Here is a 22,455-nt window from a genome sequence, read left to right on the forward strand (position 1 = left end):
TTTGCTCTTTAGAAAAAAAAAATGAATTCTCGTTTCTTATTTCTCATACCCCTCTCTTTTCTCATACCCCCTCCTCTTCCATCAACTTGGTACAGTCCTGTAAATTCAGGTGTGCGCCATGAAGTGTTAATTGAACACGCTTCATCCTGTTGCTGGTGTGGAGGATACGGTAAGACCCATACAAAACCCCTTACACAGCATGTATATAAATATTGTCATGTAATTAAGCAAAATGGTATAGGCTACTTGATGACGTTCGGATACACCGAAGCATCGGATTTGCGACAGTTTAGATCGTTGTTATTAGCAAGCATGCTCGTCAGTGTAGCCAAGTTTAAAGGCCCCGTCCGAACCTATTCACTGCTCCATCATCGTTTAATGCCACATCGATTTATTTCCTTGTTTAAAATGTACCGCAAGATGCCGTTTTTTTTTTTACAAACCGCGACAAGCACCGAACCTATTTTTTGCTAAAATGCGATATGTCCGTCCACCTCGCGTGTGAGGCTGCGGGACAACGTCGCGGGCAGTGGGACCACGTCGCGTGTGGGCCGAAGTAGTTCACATTGTCGTACTAGGGAGAGCAGAGAGTGGCCTAGAGTGTGGAGGGCAGCGGGACCACGTAGCGCGTGGCGTGTGAGGTGTAAACGCGTTGATGTGTGTGTAAATGCGGTAGACGCTCCGCGGTTCCAGGGGGGAGGGGTGGGGGGCTTGGTTAGAGGTGTTGCTGCGCTGTCTACAGAGACAACGCAGCGATTTCAACATGAGTTCTAACTAGAGAGACGGTGAAATCCCCTAGCTGCTGACCATCATGGGAGAGAAGGTGATGTAGACGCATTAAACGAAGACGTTGAAATACAGCCTACACTCAGACGTGAACTCATTCTTGCATGCGGGTGTCTGCATTCATAAAAAGGGTTAGGGTTTCATGCATTTGCATTTATTTGATTTATATTCATTTAGGCCTATAGTATGAGATGAGTCCCTGATATCGTATGTTGGATATTCACTTGTTAAAAAACAAAAAACAAAACATAAACCATCAATGGATAAACTGTTTTTGGAAAAACAATTGGATTTATAGCGTTTTGGAAAAAATAAAAGTTGACTTTGAATTTATAATCAACAATATTGTTGTTTGATTTAAAAATCATTGTTAAACATGTCCAGACTGGGCCAACAAACCATTTTAAAAGGATCAATTGAATATTAACAAAATATGTGGGTCTAGGTAGAAAATATAATTTTCCTGAAAACCATTCAAATGGATTCATAGCGTTTTGGAAAAGGGCTCCTCAAATGTAGAAACGTACATGCCACGTTCGCTATCTGCCCACGTGAGCGCAATGCAAAAATGTCAAAGTGACATCACGTTTAATATGCAAAACTTTTGTGCTGCTTAAAAATCATCAGCGTGTGATATTCTTTCACAGGCACCAATTATCCTGGATACTAATCCTTAGAAATAAGATGTTAAGAATAAGATGTACAGTTTTGTAACGCTGTACATAGAAAGTGAGAGACGTGATACTGTTGACTTAATTCATACAGCATGTACACATACAATAACATTAAGTCATTAATGAAATAACTACCAGAATAGATTATACATAGATAGATATATGAATAATTAGTTTAAATTCCTTATCTTTTTTTTTTCTTTTTCTCTCACCAATATACATACGTTTTATCTGTCTATAAAATTGTATACAGTAATGTGTTGTTGCTCAAGTCAGGAGATGGCAGCAACATGGCCACAGAGAGCAGTCATCATACCAGAGGTAATTTTGCTCTCCAAGACTTTACTGTACAAGTATGAAGTCATGAGAATGATACTAAGTAGTAGGGATGCACCGAAATGAAAATTCTTGGCCAAAACCGAAAATGAGGAAACCAAGGCCGAAAACCGAAACACCGAAATAAATTATTATGCCGATTATTAGTAGGCCTACCATTGCATTTATAGCTATGCCTGTGTACTAACCTCACTAAAATCAAGGCATTGCAATTCAAAGAATAAATCAATTACAATTATTAAAAGTATAAAAATATTTATTTAGCACTGAAAAAACAACACAGTTTTCCGTTTTGCACTTTGCAGACGGTCCCTAAGCTCGTGGATGATAGCCGACAGCTCATAGAAGTTGTCTGCACTTTGCGGACGGTCCCTAAACTCGCGGCTGATAGCCGACAGCTCATAGAAGCTGTCTCATAGCGAGCCGTCGCTAAAGACGGCTCGTTTGGATGAAAACAAGCAGATTGTTGTAGCTGATCCATGGGTCTTTTTCAGATATATGGAAATATGCCCACACCGCAGACATTAGGAGGTCTGTTAGTTTTGTACATTAGAAACAAACTCTCATTGAGTGTTCGTCCCTTCATTTTGAATGCCGTTCCTTTGCAGTCATCATACCAGAGGTAATTTTGCTCTCCAATGACTTTACTGTAAAAGTATGAAGTCATGAGAATGAAGTAGTATTGAGACGCACAGGTCCTGTGTAATCCTCACCATGTAAGGTTCAGACATTAGGAGGTCTGTATACTTTGTATTTAGAAACAAACTCTCATCGAGTGTTCGTCCCAAGTAAGTAGTAACCAACTAAGTAGTATTGAGACGCACAGGTCCTGTGTAATCCTCACCATGTAAGGTTCAGACATTAGGAGGTCTATATACTTGTATGTATTTAGAAACAAACTCTCATTGAGTGTTCGTCCCTTCATTTTAGACTTCCAAAGAGATGCCGTGTCAGGATGCTGACGTGGGCGAATGCAGTTCCTTTGCAGTCATCATACCAGAGGTAATTTTGCTCTCCAATGACTTTACTGTACAAGTATGAAGTCATGAGAATGATATTAAGTAGTATTCAGGTACATAGGTCCTGTGTAATCCTCAAATTAACAAGTTAAAGACCGGGTAAACCAAATTCAGTATTTTTCTTATCATATTAATTAGGCCTTAAATGTGTCCCTCAAAACATGTAAAAAATATTTTTCCCATTCATCATTTCCTTGAGGAGCTAGGCCTCAGAGAATGTTCTGTGTGCAGGTTTAAAATGGGCGGGTCTACATCGATGACCGCTTTACGTAAAGCGGTCATACTCACATAAACGCGCCCCCTTTTCAGCTTTGAGATTGGGAGGGGCTGGACCTCTCCGGTGATGGGCGTGGTTTCCTGGCCTGCAGCGCACACGCCCCCACCGTCCTGAGCCAGGGATTACTGCTCATTTTTCATCAACTTTGAAGCATAATTTTATATACTTCGTGATTTTTTTAGTCCTTCAAATTTGGCAGGGTGGTTAATAATATATTTTCCTGTGGTATTATAAACTCAAAACCCATAATTATTCTTGGTTTACCCGGTCTTTAAGACATTAGGAGGACTGAGTAAATTCAGTTTAGTCTTCTGAAGGTCTGTATCCTCAGATGTTGTTTTTTTTTTGCTTGGTCTATCTACTCACAATATTTCTTCAGTCACTTTTTTGAAATGTGATTAAAAGAGGCCGGAAAGTTGCAGTGTTACTTTCACCAGACATGGTGATGGCCATAACACGCCTAATAGAGAAAAGAAAAGACTGTGGTGTTCTGGCAGAAAACCTGTTCCTGTTTGCCAGACCTCATTGTCTAACTCCCTACAAAGGACTATGCGAGTGAATGTGGGGCTGAAAACCCTGAGCTCCTCAGGTCGACGCAATTACGGAAACATGTCGCAACTTTGTCACAGATCTTGAACCTCAAGAATCATGAGTTAGACCAGGTTGCTGACTTCCTTGGCCATGATATTCGCGTTCATCGGGAGTATTACAGACTTCCAGAGGCTACTACCCAGTTGGCCAAAATCTCCAAACTACTGCTTGCCATGGAGAAAGGGTCTCTCAGAAGCCTTGAAGGCAAAACACTTGATGAGATTGAAGGTAATGCCATTTAAAGTTTAAGTTAAAAATTAGAACTATTTCTAGCAAATGTGTTTTAGCAAAATGGAACACACATTGTATGTAGGCAATCTATAGCAATTGAATCTCATTATTCATCAAGGTAATATAATTTATTTTCTTAGATAACCTACAGTTGACTGATTCAAGTGCAGAGAGTGAGGTTGATGCAGAGAGAAAGGTCGATGAAGGAAATCTCACATATCCTCAGACTGGTAAGTACAGTGTGATTTTTCTTGTTGAAGCTTCTGACCCTCTTGCACTACTACGAATGCTAAACATCAGATGTATCTGTTTCCTGACATGACGCTATGTGCTGTGTTTGTGTTGCTCTCTGCACGGACAAAGATAGGTGTTTCTCCCTCAAGTTCTTCGTGAAGACACGTTTTCTTTTTTACTCTTTTCTCAAGCCAGACACATGTCGACATGCATAATTTCATTTTGCCATTCATTAATCATCAATTTACGGCCAAGGTGGCCTTTGTGTCCCTGTCAAAGAAAGCAAGAACGTGCATGTAAAGTTAACATTATGTCCAGGAGCAAAGACTTTGTCGACATCCGTTGTAAGCAACTCTAATTTAATGAAGCATCTCATGACACACGCATCTACAAAGCTACTTTTTTTTTTTACAGTAACGCAAATAATTACTTTCCATGGTAACTAGTTACTTTTATTATAGAGTAATTCAGCTACTAACTGTTATTTTTTTGAACAAGTAGTGAGTAACTATGACTGCAATGTGTCAGGAGAAAATGTATCTCTGATACTTCTGTGTTTAGGTCACAGTGGTGGCTGTTGTCTTTCTGTAGCAGTATTTGTAACTTCTCACTTCTATGGCCAGGCTTATCTATCTATCTATCTATCTATCTATCTATCTATCTATCTATCTATCTATCTATCTATCTATCTATCTATCTATCTATCTATCTATCTATCTATCTATCTATCTATCTATCTATCTATCTATCTATCTATCTATCTATCTCTAGGTGAATTAGAATGTTAAGGTATTAATCTGAAAGGTAAAACCAGTGTAATTTAACCAAACAGCCTTTGTGCCCTGTCATGTGGCCTTTGTTCCCTTCAAAAAAAAAGTGAACCGGAAGGCCAAATGGCCTTGCCCCTAAAATGACGAAATTCCAAGCCTGGAAGGCACTGTATCACACAGGCCACTTGTGTCTTTAAGGTTCCATTAATCCATGTTTGACCCTTTAATACACATAGCTTACATGTTTGTATGTGTATGGCCATGGTCCTGACAAATAAAGTTGGCCCTGGTAATTACTATTTGTGTCATGGGCGGAACAAGTACCTCATTATAGTTTGTCCTCTTAATACAGCATGGTGTCAGGTTCTTGTATTAGGAGTTTTGATGTGTTTATTCAAATTTTGAAGTGAGATTTGTGTTGTATAGCTCACATACGATTTTTTAAGATTTACTACATCTTTCTAGCACAAGTGGAAAGGGGTGACTGTTTAGTGTTGCAAAAAACTGGTTTGAAAAAAGTCCTCCTAATTAACGTGTGTGTGTGCAGTGGTGTTTATACGACTGGAAAGTAAAACGTGCAAAAGTTAGAAAACAAAAACAGATATCTTAGTTAAATGTTAATCTGGTTCAGGGCCGGAGTGGGACTAATTTTTAGCCCAGGAGTTACATGATGCATACATACATGCTACCACCATACATTTGTACTGATAAATCATACTGATGGTTAACTAGCTACATTTTCGTCTTCATTGCATACTCCCATTTATTTGGAAGTATTTGTTATCGCCTGATGGCCGAGCTGGTCAGCTAGTGATGAATTGGGGAAAGCTTAAATTTGAAATGTGACAAAATCATGACACTAAGCATGTTGGCAACTAATGCTAAATTCCAAGCTCCCTGCCTTATTAATAATAATAATACATTTAATTTAGAGGCGCCTTTCATGTCACCCAAGGTCACCTTACAAAGTATAAAATCTTAGACATTTAAAAACAAAACATGATAAAACAAGACAATGTGATAAAAACAAGTGAAGTGCATAGTGTCCAGTTATAGAGTATAAGCCAGTTTGAACAGGTGAGTTGTGACTTGAAGGTTGTGATGGTGTCTGATGTGTGGGGGGAGGGAGTTCCAGAGCCTGGGTGCTGAGCAGCTGAAGGATCGGGCACCCATGGTACTGAGGCGTGATGTGGGGATGGTTAATAGTCCAGCAGAGTTTGAGCGGGAGGGAGCGGGAGGGAGTGTTTGTGAAGGAGGTCACAGAGGTAAGTGGGGGCTAGGTTGTTGAGAGCTTTGTAGGTGAGGAGGTTTTTGTAATGGATGCGGTATTGTACCGGGAGCCAGTGAAGTTGGATGAGAACAGGGGTGATGTGGTCAGCTGATTTGGTGCGGGTAATGATCCGGGTGGCTGAGTTCTGAATGATTTGCAGTCTGTTGATGAGTTTGGTGGGGAGTCCAGTGAGGAGGGCATTGCAGTAATCAATGCGTGATGTGACAAATGAGTGAACCAGGATTTCGGTGCTGGATTGGGTCAGTGATGGGCGGAGTCTGGAGATGTTGAGGAGGTGGAAGATGGCAGTCCGGGTGATGTTTTGAATATGGGGTGCAAATGAGAGGGTGTTGTCCAGAATGACGCAGAGGCTCTTGACTTGGGAGGAGAAGGGTACAGGGAATCTGTCGACGATGATGGGTGGAGCTGGGGTGATTTGGTGAGGGTGGATTTGGAGCCGATGAGCAGGGCCTCAGTTTTATTGCCGTTCAGTTTTAAGAAGTTCCTGCTCATCCATCTCTGGATGTCATCAAGGCAGGTGATGAGGGAGGTGGGAGGGATGGCAGCAGTGGGTTTGGAGGGGATGTAGACCTGTGTGTCATCAGCGTAGCAGTGAAAATGGACCCCATGGTGACGGAGGATTGTGCCCAGGGGGAGGAGGTAAATGGTGAAGAGAAGTGGACCCAAGACTGACCCCTGGGGGACACCCAGTGAAACACCCGAATATGTATGCAATAATAACATATGTGTAATCCAAGGCATATAAAGACTGGGACCAGAAAATAATTACTTTCTCTCCATTGAAGCCCATTCATATTTTTCGATTTCAGATGTCCCATGGGCTCTACCGGAAGGGGCGTGACTTCGCCACTATTAAACTTACTCATACGTTATGGTCATAGCCTGGCGCCAGACTAAACAGCGCCTCCATGAGTGCCGCCGAGGTAATGACACCCCAGTTGTGAGGGGACATCAATGAACTTTGTTTTGACAATAAAATGTCTGCTGACTTCAGTGACCAAGGAATAAAGACCCAGATGGGTCGTTCATTTATTAAGATGCAATGTGATAATATTACATTTTGTACATTGAGCGGGTAAGTCTTATGGAGGAATCCATGTTGGAAGTGTCATGGTTGGAATGTCATCAACTCTACAGAAGCACAGAATGGAACAGTTGGCCACACTAGGTCCATCAGAACTACCAGTTGGAATGTTCTTGAAGGCCTTCCGTTGCTTCTCTGAACGGGAGCCATAGAGACGAACTGTTACGATCTAGATATCTCATATCTCATCATCACTGCTAGTATCAGAGTCCATGGCACCTTCGAAAGACACTTCCTCCTCTTCCTCCATTTCCTCTTCGTGCAAGACATTTCCCATCACAACAATGGTCTTGTAGACGGACTGCACCTCTGTCATATGTCTTTTTATTGTGTGCAATTCTGCTTTCAAAATGCACCGCATTCCATCACCGGCCTCTGGAGTGTGTCCTTGAGGAAGACCTGATTAACAGAAACCCGACTTATTACTTACTTTCTTCAGTCTTGTCAACTTTTAAAATGTTTTAGTCGTCGAGGATATCATTTTACATTGTAATCATTCAAATAACTGAAGCAGTTTTTATAAATCTTAAAAATAATCCTAATTTAATATATTTCCATAATGGTTTGACATTATCTAATGTGGATGTAGTTTAATATTTACTACTCTCATTCCCAAATATGAAACAATGAAATCAAATATATACTTACAGTTTTCGAGTAAGTCACTGGTGATGTCTTCTTTCAGTTGCCTGGAGTAACGGCAAAGTGACTGCCAGTGCTGTTGCATTTCTTTAAGAAGGCCATCCTCTTCCCTCAGGGGATGGAGGTTTAATTTGTTAAACACTTTTTTTAAAGGAATATCTGATTCTGTAATGAGAAAGTAACTCGTAAGTTATAATTCAGGCTATATCCATTTATAAACAGTTTTTCCAGCAAGGTTTCAGAAAGAGCTCTAAAATGCCAAGTGTGTCACAGACACTGCTGACATTCTAGAAGTCTTTTTGAAATATCGCTGGAGAAACTGTTTATAAATGGATATGATTCAGGCTTTATATGAAAGAGTATCATAAGATAAGGTAATATTATACATATAGGGTTGAAGTTTATAGTAAATAAGAGAATCTACAAGTTAAGCCCATACCCTTGTCCCATGGCCATAATGGGCACTCTGCAGCCAGGATGATGTCTATTGAAGGAACAGCTTCTTCCTCTTGGACAAGCATGTTGTAAAAGCCGATGACCTCATTAAGTTTGTTTTTTTCCTTCTGAATCTTTGACCTAATGCGGTGCCTGGCCTTGCTGCTGTCTGCAGTAAATAAATAAAAACACATAATTATACATATTTTCTCATTGGTTAATCACAATAAGTTGTTCACAAGAGCAATGTAGAAAATAGCTGATCAGAACAAACCATTCTGACGATATTTCTCTTGTTTCTTTTGCTGGATGCTTAAGGCCAAGCTTTCCATGACACACTGCAGCCCAGGTGCATCTTGTGGAGTGATGTTTGTTGGAGCTGTCGATTGGTCATAGGTCAATAAAAACACATTTAAGAAGTCAATAATACTTTAGTACACACAATTTATTTTGAGCTATCTTAGCTATCTATTCATACTTGCTGCAGCCCATTCGTTAACATCTTTGACCCACTGCAGGATGTCCTCATCATTCAACTCCAGGTCTGACTTCAAGGTCTCAATTTCTTCGGCCACATCTTCAGTCCTCTTCAGTGTCTGCAATTGATAGAAGTGTTTCAACTAGGAGATTTTCCTTTCATGACACTCTTGAATGAATTGGTAATGTATTGGTAAATATTTGGTCCACCGTGATTTTTTTTTTTAAGCTGAATAATATTTCTGCCATAATTCACTAGGATGTCATGCATCATATCCATATTAAGTTCTTCAATGTTACTGCTGAGAGTACTTTGCAATACGAATCAACTGCACTTGAACTAGCCAATAAGAATTAACTCTTACAAATAATCATAGAGCTTCATGCACTTCAGGGGTAAGTTCCTTTCCAAAGAATGGTACTGTAACGGAATGTTAGTGAATGCAACATGCCAAAGAGAAAAGGTACCTTGACATATCTTTGAGAGAGGTATTTGTGTAGGTTTTTCTTCTTTCTTTCATTCCAGCCTTGTGCGTGAATGGTTATCATATCAATCCGTGCTATCAGTGAAGGGGAGAAAAGGTTACTAATACAACTGTTGTAGTAGATGACTTTCAACTTCAATATTTTGACTTTCGTTCATTCTTCAAAATTGTGAAGCTTGATTTGATAAGATTATGTGAAGATGATGATAGAATGGCAGTATTACAAATCCTGTACTACATGTTGCAGGAAACCTTATTTACTTACTGGATTTGTTCATGTACTTTGTCAGTCCAACACGTGACAAAAAAGAATTCACCTGCTCAACCTCCTCTCCAACTGTCATACCTAATGCCATTGGAAGGACATGATAAAAAAAAAACACTGATATGCAACAGCATGTGTGATTTCAATTTTCACAGTAAAACTCTTTTCAAATCTTTAAATGTTTTACAGGTAGGGTTTGCTGTCATTCGCAGTGTTGTTACTTTTACAGTATTCCCTTAGTGAACTAGAAGTCATTGAATGTCCATCCCACAATGTAAAGATAAACACATTCTGTAGATCACATTATATTTCATGAAATTCTTGCAAGGCGTAAATGGGGTTTGAACACATGATCTTCGGTTTACGAGACCGACGTCTTACCACTTGGCCACAATGCCTCAAAACTTACATCATACGCTCTTTGAGAATTGTTTGACTTTTCATTGTTCCTGTTTATTGAGGTTAAGTATGTCCTTAATGGTAGACAGAGTATTGTTACTTAAAGAGAATCACCTTGCTGAACTTCAAGACACTAAATGTCCCACCCACAATGTGGAGACAAATCTCTCTGTAGATCTCATGCCATTTTTCAAGACTTAGCTAGGTGTGAATGGGATTTGAACCCATTATCTTCGGTTTACAAGACCTACGCCTTACCACTTGGCCACCACACCTCATGAATAAGTGTCTGTTCGTTAAAAACCACGTAACTTTTAATTGTTCTTATTTATTGATGTTTGGTATGTTATCATTCGAAGTATTGTTACTTTTACAGTATTTCCTTAGTGAACTTGAAGTCATTATTATTTATTGAGGTTTGATATGTTATCATTTACAATATCATTAGATCTACAGTATTCCATTGGTCAACCTGAAGTCATTATATGTCCATCCCACAATGAACGCTTTATTTAGATCACATTCAAATTCATGAAATCCTTGCAAGGCATGAATGGGACTTGAACCCATGATCTTCGGTTTACAAGACCGACGCCTTACCACTTGGCCACCACGCCTCAAAATTTACACTATACGCTCTTTGAGAATTGTTTGACTTTTCATTGTTCCTGTTTATTGAGGTTAAGTACGTCTTAAATCGTAGACGCAATTGTGTTACTTAAAGAGAATCACCTTGCTGAACTTGAAGACACTAAATGTCCATCGCACAATGTAAAGACAATTTGCACAGTAGTTCTCTTGTCATTTTTCAAGACCTAGCTAGGTGTGAAAAGGATTTGAACCCATGATCTTCGGTTTACAAGACCACCGCCTTACCACTTGGACGCCACACCGCATGATTAAGATAATGTGCTCTTAAGAAACCACTTAACTTTTCATTGTTCTTATTTATTGAGGTTTGGTATGTTATCATTTGCAGTATTATTTCTACAGTATTCCATTAGACAACATGAAGTCATTATATGTCCATCCCACAATGTAACGATAACGACACTTTTTAGATCACATTCATTTTCATGAAATCCTTGCAAGGCATGAATGGGGCTTGATCCCATGAACTTTGGTTTAGGAGACCGATGGCTTACCACGTGGCCACCACTCCTCAAAACTAGGGGTTTCACCAACTAGTCGACTAGTCGCCTAGTCGACTGTCACAACCACTAGTCGGCGCTGTCGGCCCTATTCAACTAGTCGTTAACAAAATGGCGTTGAGGTACGTGCCAAACGATCGCGGCAGTCCTATGTGTGGAAATACTTCACTGAAAACGAAGACTGGTCCACCGTAACGTGTATGATGTGTAAAATAATGTTAAAATATCATAGCAGTACGTCTGCTATGAATAACCATCTAAGGATGAAACATCCACTGCCAACAGCGCCAACAGCGACAGCTCGAGGAAATGAAGCTAGCCATGCTAGTGCTGCATCCTCGTCAGGCAAGCAGACAACCATCTCCGATTTTTCAAGGCGCCCAGTGACTGAGAACAGAAGGCGAAAAATCACAGATTTGCTGGTCAACTTCGTTGTTAAGGATGTCCGCCCTATATCCACTATCTCTGGGGAAGGCTTTAAGGATATCACCACGTATTTTGAGCCAGGCTACACAATCCCTTGTCACCGCACAGTCTGGAGCAATATCATGCACCAATACGACACCATGAAGGCAAAGATTATGGAGGAGATGAAAGACCTCAGTGTTTCCATCACTACCGATCTGTGGACATCATGTACCATGGATCCCTACATAACCGTAACAGCTCACTACATCACAGACAGCTGGGAGTTAAAGTCAAGAATGCTGCGAACCACCGTGATGCACGAGAGACACACCGCTGTGAATATTTCCCAGCGTCTGAGAGAAACGATCGAGGAATGGGACCTCAAAGTTTTTTTTTTGTCATTTTCGTCACTCTTCAGTGGCACATTGTGCTTTGCAGAACTACCAGAAACAGCTGGGAGTACAAGTGAACAGTCTGCAAAACGATTGTGCCACTCGGTGGAATTCAACATTCGCTATGCTAGAGTGTTTGTATGAGCAGAGAATTGCAGTGCAGGCCGTTCTCGCGGATGAGAACATAACGAAAGTGGACGTCCGAAAATCATTGACCATGAGAGAGCACCAGTGGGAGATGATCGAGCAGCTTATCCCGGTACTTCGGCCTCTAGCTAAAGCGACCATAATGATGTGTGCAGAGTTACACGTCGGGTTGTCATTCATCTATCCCGTCCTGCTCAATGTCTGCGACAACATGCTGAGAGGGACAGGATCCGACCTGGGGGCTATTCGCTCTTTCAAGGATATCGTGAGGAAAGAACTCTTCAAACTAGAGTCTGACAATCCTGGCAGATTCAATCCCGATAACGGCATGCGTGCTAGATCCACGGTTTAAGCACGTGAAGTTTCTCCAGGAAAATATCAGAGCCGATGCCCTGGCACACCTGACTCAGCTCTTAGGAGAGGATGAGGAACAGCCTGCTACGGGTAAGTTTGGAACTAACGAAGATTATCTGTTATCAGTCAGAGCCAGATGTGCAGTTTTGAGACATTTTCCTAACATGTGTGCACTTTTTTCATTGTAGCTACTCCTCTGTCGGGTGACTGTGTTCCCTGCCAGGGAAAAAATTCTCTCGCTCGGTGTGCTGGTGGCTGGAACAGCTAGATAACTTTTCGCCAACTTGGCTAGACGAGGGAAACTGTTCTCATTGTGTGCCCACCACTTTAATGGATTATCCATAGTGGGTATGTGGGCTAATTGATGGTAATCCTGTAGCTCGTCTGCATTCGTCATCCTGGCCCTTTTGCTCCTCGCTCCTTCGTAATGTGGTCCAAACAGCTGTTCGAAATCGCTCTCCATCCTTGTTTTCTTGCCAGAGTCAGACTGGTTGTCCCCACCGTCAGCTTCACCCTCACCAAGGTCTAGTGTGGGGAGGGAAGAAGAGAGGCAGTTATTGTAATGAGTCACCAGGTCAGTCAGGGAGGATGCTGGGGGGGGGCTGGGGTAGGAGCTGATCAGGGTGGAGAGGTCTGTGGTGACGATATGTTTGATGTTTCTGAAGGAGACAATCCGTTGTACCTTGGCTTTGTGTAGTTGGGTGTGAATGTCAAAAAGTTTAGCTTTGTGGTCAGAAATGGGGAAATCAGTGACATCAAGGTTAGTGGGAGTGATGTCAGTACAGCAGATTAAATCCAGTATGTGACCTTTGTTATGGGTTGGGAGGTTGACATGATGTGTGATACCAAGACAGTCCAAAAGTGATGTGAAGTCGTTAGCAAAGATACTGGATGGGTTGTCGATGTGGATGTTGAAATCACCGAAACAGTGGGGGACATTGCACATACAGATGTTAGTAGTGATGAGAATTCATTGAGGAAAACAGCAGAGGGTTTTGGTGGTCTGTAGATGGTGACAATGATAGTGGGTTTAGGGCCTGTGAGTTTTACAGCTAGACATTCAAAAGAGGAGTGATGGGGGACTGTGACAGCAGTGACTTTGATGTGATCTCGTGGAGGAGAGTGAGGCCGCCCCCCCCTCCCAGTAGCACGGGGTTTACTAATAAAAGAAAAACCCGGTGGGACAGCCTCGTTAAGATGGGAGAAGTCATTTGGTTGTTGCCAGGTCTCAGTGAGGCAGAGAATGTCTAGGTTGCGGTCAACAATAAAGTCATCGATCAACAGAGCCTTATTACTGAGGGATCTAGTGTTCAACACAGTTTCAGACAGGTGAGTGGAGTATAAAGAGCTTTGAGCAGGGGGGACAGTACACTGTGATTGACAGGATTGACTGGACGGGCAGTGCGAGGTGGGGGGCGGGGCCCAGTGGACCAGAAGGAGAGGATGTTTGTTTTGAGTGTACTGAAAGTTCCGACCAGAGCCTCAGTGGACGTACCTTGGTCGTTTGAGAATGTAGTGGGATGCAAGCGGGGTTGGGGGGGGTCTTTGAGAAGGTCCGGAGACGTAACATCTCCGTTATCGAGTAACGAAGCTGCAGAGATGCAGTGAGTCAAACATAGCGCAATCCAAAGGAGCAGGTTAAAAATCCTCTGTGAAATCGGCAGCGACGTAATCCAGCGGTAGAAGATCAAGGTGAAGCCACAGAACCAGCACAGTGGAAGCAGCTGGAGTGGAGTGTGCCGGTTGTAGCTTCGCTGGAGACTGGGAAGCAGTTGGACGGCGTCGGGGATTAGCAGCAGGCTAGCCGGCTGGCAGGTGAACACTGTCGGGTAGCGGTGTAGCAGGGAGGTGGCATCCTCCGCATTGAGGGCAGTCCGCGGGCACAGGTAAGCGTCCAGGAGAGCAGGCAAGGTGGCAGCAGACCGGTCTGAACGGGTGTGCTTCGTGGGGCACCCCAGCGCAGGCTATCCAGCCACAGAGTGCGGAGAGGAGCCACAGGAGTCATAAACAGGTGAGCCCTGTACTGGCGAAGTTAACTGGCTAAGTGGTGAGGCAGTGGCAGCAGACAGGCAGAGACTAAACTGCTGTTTCGGTGTTGCAACGTGTTAGATCGAGCAAGCCGAATCTAGCAGGTGGGTTTGAAGTCCAACATTCATAAAAAAGACAAACTTGATGAACGATATGAAACACAAAATAGCAAACAGCGAGGGAGGCGCGGCAGCAGCTTGCCAGCGGTCCCTCCATTCAATAGCGTGATGGTGAGCAAAATGGTGCTGCAGCCGCCTGTCCTTAACTCCTAGCATTTTACTAGCATCGGAATCGGCATATATCCCTTATTTTCGAGCATTTCGTTGCATCTTCAGTGCTTTTTTCCTTTTTCATTCTTGCCCTCTCGTCACCACCTTTCTAATTTCTCTTTTTGCTGTCCATCACTTAAAACAGTGTATATGGGCCTGCACAGGAGTTCAATGTTGTCATAGCTGTTATGTCTTTAGCTTTCTGACCATTTGCAATTCAAGGCACACCTGAGCTGTGCCATTGGGGAGATCGAGCCACACATATACTCCCTTGTGCAAATATAGAGATAAGCCCGTTCTTATGCCTGGAATCCCTCAAAATCTTGTCAATATCTAGGTTTAAAGTATTGACATGACAAAGTATGGAGCAAATTATGTTTGCCTGTACAGAGATTAGATCAGAAGTCCACATATGGTGCGTTTCCACCGGGCGGTGAAAAATCCAATGAAAAAGAAGAATGCGACACATTAAACAAAGAGCAACAATGTAGGACGTCAAAGAAGGATGGCAAACTTTTGAGCGACATTTTCTTCAATAAACAAAACTATTGCCGTTGTTCAGTAATACCTTGCGGGTAGTGTGTTTGTTTGTTATTATCCCCCTGTCACACAATGGAAGTCGTGTGTAGCTTGAACTGTTAACACCTTTTTTCACCCTTTGGTATCCCAACGGAAGTGTACTGAGTGATAGGTACGGCTAATTTCGGACCCCACCCACGTTTACGAGACCTATGCTTTGCCACCACGCCGCAAGCATTCACAAATATACTCTTAAGAAATCTTTTAACCTTTCATGTTCTTTTTTAAGGTTGTGTAGGTCTTCATTCGCAGTATTGTTACTTGTACAGTATTCCCTTAGTGAACTTGAAGACGTAGATCACACGCCATTTCATATAGACCTTGCTTGACATGAATGGGGATTGATCCCATGATCTTCGGTTTCTGAGACACATACCCCTTGGCCACCACGGCACTTGTATTTGATGAAATGCTCTTAAGGATTTTTTTTACTTTTCATTGTTCTTTATGAAGGTTGTGTATGTCTTCATTCAAAGTATTGCTACTTATACAATAGTCCCTTAGTGAACTTGAAGTCATTAAATGTCCATCCACAATGTAAAGATAACGACATTCTGTAGATTCTGTACATTCAAATTGAAGTTCATGAAGTTCTAGCTAAGCGTGAATGTGGTTTGAACACATGATCTTCGGTTTACGAGACCGATGCCTTACCACTTGGCCACCACACCTCATGAGAGAATATCTGCTTGTTAAGTGCTTAACGTTTCATTGATCTTACTTAGTACGGTTTCATTTGTTATAATTTGCACTATTGTAACATGTACTATATTCCCTTAGTGAACTTGAAGTCATTAACTGTCCATCCTACAATGTAAAGAAAATAACATGTATAGATCACATTGAATTTCATGAAATGCATGCTAGGCATGAATGAGGATTGAACACATGATCTTCGGTTTACAAGACCGACACCTTCCCACTTGGCCCCCACGCCTGTTGAATTTGAAGATGAGTAATCTTAACTTTTCATTGTTCTTCTTTATTAAGGTTGTGTATGTCTTCATTCAAAGTGTTGTTACTTGTATACCCTAAATGTCCATTCCAAAATGTAAAGACTACGACATTCTGTAGATCACTTGCCATTTTTCACAACCTTGCTATTTGTGAATGGGATTTGAACCCATGATTTTCTTTTTACAAGACCAACGCCCTACCACCTCAATCATAAAAAAATGTGCTCTTAAGAAATCTTTTAACTTTTCTTCTTTATTAGGGTTGTGTATGTCTTCATTTGAAGTATTGTTACTTGTACAGCATTCCCGTCGTGAACTTGAAGACCTTAACAACGCGTTCTGTAGATCGTATCCCATTTTTCAAGACCTTGCTAGGTGTCAACGGGACTTGAACCCATGAACTTCGGTTTTCAAGACCTACGCCTTACCACTTGGCCACCACGCCTCAAAAATAACATAATACGCTCTTTGTGAATTGTTTGACTTTTCATTGTTCCTCTTTACTGAGATTTAGTACGTCTTTAATCGTAGATGCAGCATTTCATGAAGACCTTGCTAGGCGTGAATGGGGAATAAATCATTGATGTACAGTTTTCGAGACCAACGCCTTACCACTTGGCCACCACACCTCATGAAGAGAATGTCTGCGCTTGAAAAATCTCAGAACTTTTCATTATTTATTGATGTTTGTAATGTCATTCGCAGTGTTGTTACTTTTACAGTATTCCCTTAGTGAACTAGAAGTCATTGAATGTCCATCCCACAATGTAAAGATAAACACATTCTGTAGATCACATTATATTTCATGAAATTCTTGCAAGGTGTGAATGGGGTTTGAACCCATGATCTTAGGTTTACGAGACCGACGCCTTGCCTCTTAAATACACTAGATGTCCAACCCACAATGTGGAGACAAATCTCTCTGTAGATCTCATGCCATTTTTCAAGACTTAGCTAGGTGTGAATGGGATTTGAACCCATGATCTTCGGTTTACGAGACTGACGCCTTACCACTTGGCCACCAGACCTCATAAATAAGTGTCTGCTCGTTAAAAACCATGTAACTTTTAATTGTTCTTATTTATTGATGTTTGGTATATTATCATTCACAGTATTGTTACTTTTACAGTATTTCCTTAGTGAACTTGAAGTCATTATTATTATTATTTGAGGTTTGATATCTTATCATTTACAATATCATTAGATCCATCCCACAATGAACACTTTCTTTAGATCACATTCAAATTCATGTAATCCTTGCAAGGCATGAATGGGACTTGAACCCATGATCTTCGGTTTACAAGACCGACGCCTTACCACTTGGCCACCACGCCTCAAAATGTACACTATACGCTCTTTGAGAATTGTTTGACTTTTCATTGTTCCTGTTTATTGAGGTTAAGTATGTCTTTAATGGTAGAGGGAGTATATTGAGGTTTAGTACGTCTTTAATCGTAGACGCAATTGTGTTACTTAAAGAGAATCACCTTGCTGAACTTGAAGACACGAAATGTCCATCGCACAATGTAAAGACAACGACATTCTGTAGATCACATGCCATTTCATGAAGACCTTGCTAGGCGTGAATGGGGAATAAACCATTGATGTACGGTTTTCAAGACCATCGCCTTACCACTTGGCCAAGACACCATGAATAGGAGTGTCTGGTCGTTAAGAATCACATAACTTTTCATTGTTCTTATTTATTGATGTTTGGTATGTTATCATTTGCAGGATTGTTACTTTTACGGTATTTCCTTAGTGAACTTGAAGTCATTAAATGTCCATCCACAATATAAAGATAAAGATAAAGACATTCTGTAGATCACATATTTTATGAAATTCTTGCAAGGAGTGAATGAGGTTTGGACCCATGACTTCCGGTTTACAAGACCAACTCCTTACGACTTGGCCACCATGCCTCAATACTAAAACAATACACTCTTTGAGAATTGTTTGACTTTTCATTGTTCCTCTTTACTGAGATTTAGTACGTCTTTAATCGTAGACGCAGTATTGTTACTTAAAGAGAATTACCTTGCTGAATTTGAAGACACTAAATGTCTATCCCTCAATATAAAGACAACACATTCTGTAGATTGTATGCCAATTATCAAGCCCGAAGTAAGTGTGAATGGGACATGAACCCATGGTCTTCGGTTTACAAGACCGACGCCTTGCGACTTGGCCACCACACCTCATGATTTATATAATGTGCTCTTAAGAAATCATTTCACTTTTAATTGAGGTTTGGTATGTTACCTAGTGCAGAATTGTTACTTCTACAGCATTCCATTAGTTAACAATAAGTCATTACATATCCATCCCACTCCTCAAAATTTAATATATACGCTGAATTTGAAGACACTAAATGTCTATCCCACAATGTAAAGACAACACGTTCTGTAGATTGTATGCCATTTTTCAAGACCTAAGAAACCTTCGGTTTACAAGACCAACGCCTTACCTCTTGGCCACCACACCTCATGATTAACATAATGTACTCTTAAGAAATCATTTAACTTTTCATTGTTCTTTTTTATTCAGGATCGATGTGATATCATTTGCAGTATTATTACTTCCACAGTATTCCATTAGTCAACATGAAGTCATTTAATGTCCATCCCACAATAATGGTTTTCTTTAGATGACATTCAATTTCATTAAGTCCTTGTAAGGCGTGAATGGGGCTTGAACCCATGATCTTCGGTTTACGAGACCGACGCCTTACCACTTGGCCACCACGCCTCAAAACTAACACAATACACTCTTGTAAGGCGTGAATGGGACTTGAACCCATGATCTTCGGTTTACAAGACCGACGCCTTGCCACTTGGCCACCACACCTCATGCTGTTGGTAATGTGCTCTTAAGAAATAATTTAACTTTTCATTGAGGATTGGTATGTCAGTATAGTTACTTCCACAGTATTCCATTAGTGACACACCGCAGTAATAAGAAAATGTGCTCTTGAGAAATCATTTAACTTTTCATTGTTCTCATTTATTGAGGTTTGGTATGTTATAATTCGCAGTATTGTTACTTTCACAGTATTTCATTAGTGAAGTTGAAGTCATTAAATGTCCATCCCACAATGTAAAGATATTCTATAGAGTACATTATGTTTCATGAAATTCTTGTAAGGCGTGAATGGGGTTTGACCCCATGGTCTTCGGTTTACCAGACCGACGCCTTGCCACTTGGTCACCACACCTCATGATTTATGTAATGTGCTCTTAAGAAATCATTTAACTTTTAATTGAGGTTTGGTATGTTAGCTATTGCAGAATTGTTACTTCTACAGCATTCCATTGGTTAACAAGAAGTCATTACATGTCCATCCCACCACAACGCTATTCTTCAGATGACATTCAAATTCATGAAATGCGTGTAAGGCCTGGATGGGACTTGAACCCATGATCTTCGGTTTACGAGACCGACGCCTTACCACTTGGCCACCACGCCTCAAAACTTTTGAAATACGCTCTTTGAGAATTGTTTGACTTTTCATTGTTCCTGTTTATTGAGGTTAGTTATGTCGTTAATGGTAGACACAGTATTGTTACTTAAAGAGAATTACCTTGCTGAAATTGATGACACTAAATGTCTATCCCACAATGTAAAGACAACACGTACTGTAGATTGTATGCCATTTTTCTAGACCTAAGAACGCATGATCTTCGGTTTACAAAACCAACGCCTTACCTCTTGGCCACCACGCCTCATGATTAACATAATGTACTCTTAAGTACTGGATGGGGCTAGAACCCATGATCATCGGTTTACGAGACCGACGCCTTACCACTTGGCCACCACGCCTCAAAATTTAATATATACGCTCTTTGAGAATTGTTTGACTTTTCATTGTTCCTGTTCGTTGAGGTTTGGTATGTCTTTAATGGTACACTATTTTTTGTTAAATAGAATTACCTTGCTGAATTTGAAGACACTAAATGTCTATCCCTCAATGTAAAGACAACACGTTCTGTAGATTGTATGCCATTTATCAATACCTATGTAGGTGTGAATGGGACATGAACCCATGGTCTTCGGTTTACAAGACCGACGCCTTGCCACTTGGCCACCACACCCCATGATTTATGTAATGTGCTCTTAAGAAATCATTTAACTTTTAATTGAGGTTTGGTATGTTTCCTATTGCAGAATTGTTACTTCTACAGCATTCCATTAGTTAACATGAAGTCTTTACATGTCCATCCCACCACAACGGTTTTCTTTAGATCACATTCAAATTCAGGATGTCCTTGTAAGGCCTGGATGGGGCTTGAACCCATGATCTTCGGTTTACGAGACCGACGGCTTACCACTTGGCCACCACGCCTCAAAATTTAAAATATACGCTCTTTGAGAATTGTTTGACTTTTCATTGTTCCTGTTTATTGAGGTTAGTTATGTCGTTAATGGTAGACACAGTATTGTTACTTAAAGAGAATTACCTTGCTGAAATTGATGACACTAAATGTCTATCCCACAATGTAAAGACAACACGTTCTGTAGATTGTATGCCATTTTTCAAGACCTAAGAACGCATGATCTTCGGTTTACAAGACCAACGCCTTACCTCTTGGCCACCACACCTCATGATTAACATAATGTACTCTTAAGAAATCATTTAACTTTTCATTGTTCTTATTTATTGAGGATTGGTGTGTTATCATTTGAAGTATTGTTACTTCCACAGTATTCCATTAGTCAACATGAAGTCATTTAATGTCCATCCCACAATAATGGTTTTCTTTAGATGACATTCAATTTCATTAATTCCTTGTAAGGCGTGAATGGGGCTTGAACCCATGATCTTTGGTTTACGAGACCGACGCCTTACCACTTGGCCACCACGCCTCAAATCTAACACAATACACTCTTGTAAGGCGTGAATGGGACTTGAACCCATGATCTTCGGTTTACAAGACCGACGCCTTGCCACTTGGCCACCACACCTCATGCTGCTGGTAATGTGCTCTTAAGAAATAATTTAACTTTTCATTGAGGATTGGTATGTCAGTATAGTTACTTCCACAGTATTCCATTAGTGACACACCGCAGTAATAAGAAAATGTGCTCTTGAGAAATCATTTAACTTTTCATTGTTCTCATTTATTGAGGTTTGGTATGTTATAATTCGCAGTATTGTTACTTTCACAGTATTTCATTAGTGAAGTTGAAGTCATTAAATGTCCATCCCACAATGTAAAGATATTTACATTGGTTTCGGTTTACGAGACTGACGCCTTACCACTTGGCCACCAGACCTCATAAATAAGTGTCTGCTCGTTAAAAACCATGTAACTTTTAATTGTTCTTATTTATTGATGTTTGGTATATTATCATTCACAGTATTGTTACTTTTACAGTATTTCCTTAGTGAACTTGAAGTCATTATTATTATTTGAGGTTTGATATCTTATCATTTACAATATCATTAGATCCATCCCACAATGAACACTTTCTTTAGATCACATTCAAATTCATGTAATCCTTGCAAGGCATGAATGGGACTTGAACCCATGATCTTCGGTTTACAAGACCGACGCCTTACCACTTGGCCACCACGCCTCAAAATGTACACTATACGCTCTTTGAGAATTGTTTGACTTTTCATTGTTCCTGTTTATTGAGGTTAAGTATGTCTTTAATGGTAGAGGGAGTATATTGAGGTTTAGTACGTCTTTAATCGTAGACGCAATTGTGTTACTTAAAGAGAATCACCTTGCTGAACTTGAAGACACGAAATGTCCATCGCACAATGTAAAGACAACGACATTCTGTAGATCACATGCCATTTCATGAAGACCTTGCTAGGCGTGAATGGGGAATAAACCATTGATGTACGGTTTTCAAGACCATCGCCTTACCACTTGGCCAAGACACCATGAATAGGAGTGTCTGGTCGTTAAGAATCACATAACTTTTCATTGTTCTTATTTATTGATGTTTGGTATGTTATCATTTGCAGGATTGTTACTTTTACGGTATTTCCTTAGTGAACTTGAAGTCATTAAATGTCCATCCACAATATAAAGATAAAGATAAAGACATTCTGTAGATCACATATTTTATGAAATTCTTGCAAGGAGTGAATGAGGTTTGGACCCATGACTTCCGGTTTACAAGACCAACTCCTTACGACTTGGCCACCATGCCTCAATACTAA

At 40.7% G+C, this 22,455-nt stretch overlaps 13 non-coding genes across 13 annotated transcripts; all 13 read right to left on the minus strand.

Annotated features, from left to right (window-relative positions):
• Positions 1–10,199: 10,199 nt before the first annotated feature.
• On the minus strand, positions 10,200–10,271 carry AC3HAE_019731 (transfer RNA threonine (anticodon UGU)). Its single transcript has one exon. It is a non-coding gene; the product is annotated as a tRNA-Thr (tRNA).
• Positions 10,272–10,541: 270 nt separating this feature from the next.
• On the minus strand, positions 10,542–10,613 carry AC3HAE_019732 (transfer RNA threonine (anticodon UGU)). Its single transcript has one exon. It is a non-coding gene; the product is annotated as a tRNA-Thr (tRNA).
• Positions 10,614–15,923: 5,310 nt separating this feature from the next.
• AC3HAE_019733 (transfer RNA threonine (anticodon CGU)) lies at positions 15,924–15,995 on the minus strand. The gene has a single exon. It is a non-coding gene; the product is annotated as a tRNA-Thr (tRNA).
• A 1,241-nt stretch (positions 15,996–17,236) lies between these two features.
• Positions 17,237–17,308, minus strand: AC3HAE_019734 (transfer RNA threonine (anticodon CGU)). Its single transcript has one exon. It is a non-coding gene; the product is annotated as a tRNA-Thr (tRNA).
• A 234-nt stretch (positions 17,309–17,542) lies between these two features.
• On the minus strand, positions 17,543–17,614 carry AC3HAE_019737 (transfer RNA threonine (anticodon UGU)). Its single transcript has one exon. It is a non-coding gene; the product is annotated as a tRNA-Thr (tRNA).
• A 1,342-nt stretch (positions 17,615–18,956) lies between these two features.
• On the minus strand, positions 18,957–19,028 carry AC3HAE_019738 (transfer RNA threonine (anticodon CGU)). The gene has a single exon. It is a non-coding gene; the product is annotated as a tRNA-Thr (tRNA).
• Positions 19,029–19,055: 27 nt separating this feature from the next.
• Positions 19,056–19,127, minus strand: AC3HAE_019739 (transfer RNA threonine (anticodon UGU)). Its single transcript has one exon. It is a non-coding gene; the product is annotated as a tRNA-Thr (tRNA).
• A 546-nt stretch (positions 19,128–19,673) lies between these two features.
• Positions 19,674–19,745, minus strand: AC3HAE_019740 (transfer RNA threonine (anticodon CGU)). Its single transcript has one exon. It is a non-coding gene; the product is annotated as a tRNA-Thr (tRNA).
• A 554-nt stretch (positions 19,746–20,299) lies between these two features.
• On the minus strand, positions 20,300–20,371 carry AC3HAE_019741 (transfer RNA threonine (anticodon UGU)). The gene has a single exon. It is a non-coding gene; the product is annotated as a tRNA-Thr (tRNA).
• A 179-nt stretch (positions 20,372–20,550) lies between these two features.
• AC3HAE_019742 (transfer RNA threonine (anticodon CGU)) lies at positions 20,551–20,622 on the minus strand. The gene has a single exon. It is a non-coding gene; the product is annotated as a tRNA-Thr (tRNA).
• Positions 20,623–21,071: 449 nt separating this feature from the next.
• On the minus strand, positions 21,072–21,143 carry AC3HAE_019744 (transfer RNA threonine (anticodon CGU)). The gene has a single exon. It is a non-coding gene; the product is annotated as a tRNA-Thr (tRNA).
• Positions 21,144–21,170: 27 nt separating this feature from the next.
• AC3HAE_019745 (transfer RNA threonine (anticodon UGU)) lies at positions 21,171–21,242 on the minus strand. The gene has a single exon. It is a non-coding gene; the product is annotated as a tRNA-Thr (tRNA).
• A 543-nt stretch (positions 21,243–21,785) lies between these two features.
• On the minus strand, positions 21,786–21,857 carry AC3HAE_019746 (transfer RNA threonine (anticodon UGU)). The gene has a single exon. It is a non-coding gene; the product is annotated as a tRNA-Thr (tRNA).
• Positions 21,858–22,455: the final 598 nt, after the last annotated feature.

This window comes from Micromesistius poutassou, assembly GCF_964030765.1.
Source record: "Micromesistius poutassou genome assembly, chromosome: 6".
NCBI classification, from domain to species: Eukaryota; Metazoa; Chordata; class Actinopteri; order Gadiformes; family Gadidae; genus Micromesistius; species Micromesistius poutassou.